Source organism: Primulina eburnea, chromosome 16 (genome assembly GCF_022965805.1).
Source record: "Primulina eburnea isolate SZY01 chromosome 16, ASM2296580v1, whole genome shotgun sequence".
NCBI lineage: Eukaryota > Viridiplantae > Streptophyta > Magnoliopsida > Lamiales > Gesneriaceae > Primulina > Primulina eburnea.
The window spans coordinates 18851666-18853448 of record NC_133116.1 but is presented as its reverse complement, the minus strand read 5'-3'; the positions used below and the strand labels follow the sequence as shown (position 1 = coordinate 18853448).

At 28.0% G+C, this 1783-nt stretch overlaps 1 non-coding gene across 1 annotated transcript; it reads left to right on the top strand.

Annotated features, from left to right (window-relative positions):
- The first annotated feature begins 1252 nt into the window (after window positions 1-1252).
- LOC140817616 (small nucleolar RNA R71) lies at window positions 1253-1363 on the top strand. The gene has a single exon (XR_012114829.1). It is a non-coding gene; the product is annotated as a small nucleolar RNA R71 (small nucleolar RNA).
- The last annotated feature ends 420 nt before the right edge of the window (window positions 1364-1783 follow it).

The following is a 1783-nucleotide window of genomic DNA, read 5'->3' as shown; positions in this document are numbered from 1 at the left end:
AACCAGGATCTTTATATTTTAAACTAGAATTATTTTGAAGAATAGAACTTACTTGTTCAGCCAAGAATGCTTTTTTCTTCACATGCAATTTTCTCTTCACAGTACATAAGTCTTTTAAAATTTTTGCATAAGAAGGTACTTGTTTAATAGCATCTAATAATGTAATATTTATCTTCACTTGTTTAAAAATTTCATAGATATCAGAATCATTTTATTGTTTTTTATGATTTGTTAATGCATGAGGAAATGGTGGAGGTTTATTTGACTTATTTACTATTTCAGATGATTTATCATTCACCATATTATTCTTAAAATTTAAGGTATCATCATTCTCAAAAGAATCAGGATTATCATCCTTACTCTTTGATTTTAAATGATCCTTGTTTTCATTACTATATGGATCATTAACTATTTTACCACTTCTAAGGGTAATAACAGATTTTATTTGATCAATTTTTTCATTTTTTAATTCTTGATTTTGATTTTTAGGATTAGGTTGAGGTTGAGATGGAAATTTTCCTTTTTCATGAATATTAAGTGCAGATGCAAATTTTGCAAGAGTTTCTTTCAAATCACTCATAGATTGACTGTTTTGAATATTGATAGACTCTTGCTTTTGGATAAATGCATGAATTACATCTTCAAAGTTTTTTGTTGGAGGTGTAACATAAGGAATATAACCTTGATGATTTTGGTTATTTTGAAAATATTGTTGTGACGGTTGTGCATTATTATCATTCCTCCAACTAAAATTAGGATGATTTTTCCATCCCGGATTATATGATGGTGAAAAAGGATCTAGTATTGGTTTTTTATAATTGTTAACATAGTTTGCTTGTTCATGGAGACATTCTTTAAATGAAGGTAATGTTGGACAATCTTTTGTAGCATGATTATGTGTATCACATATATGACAAACAATTTCTTGAATACTTTTTAATTGACCACTCTTTTTCATTTCTAATGACTCAATTTTTCTTGCTAAAGATGCAAGTTTAGCTTGAATATCTGTATCATCTTTAAGATTATAGATACCACCCCCATTTGTTGAATTATTGCTTTTAGTTGTTGGTGGTTCTATTGTGCCTATATTATCCCAATTTTGAGCATTTTCTGCTAATGAATCCAAATATTCCATAGCTTCATTTGGGTTTTTATCTTCAAAAGTTCCATTACACATTAATTCTATCATTTGCCTATCTTTAGGTATTAGACCTTCATAAAAGTGAGAAACTATTCTCTCCATGTTTCAAAACCATGATGTGGGCATGTATTAAGTAATTCTTTATATCTATCCCAACATTGATAAAACGTTTCTCCTTGTTTTTGAGAAAAAGTTGTAATTTGTCTTTTAAAAGAGTTTGTTCTATGGGAAGGGAAAAACTTTTTGAGAAATTGTTGTTGCATTTCTTCCCATGATCTTATTGAACTTGATCTTAAATTTTGTAGCCATGTTTTAGCTTTATCTTTTAAAGAAAAGGGAAAAGCTTTAATCGAACTATATCCATGCTACAATTTTGATCATTATAAGTGTTACAAACTTCCTCAAATTCTATTAGATGTAAATATGGATTTTCAGAATCTAAGCCATGAAAATTTGGTAAAAGTTGAATAATTTGAGGTTTAAAATTGAAATTAGATGCATCGGGAGGAAAAAAACTAAACAAGATGGGGCACTAGTTCTAATAGGGTTCATATGGTGCCTAAGTGTTCTTAATTGATCATGTTCTTGATTATTATTATTATTATTGTTATTATTATCATTATCTTGATTATTTGAATT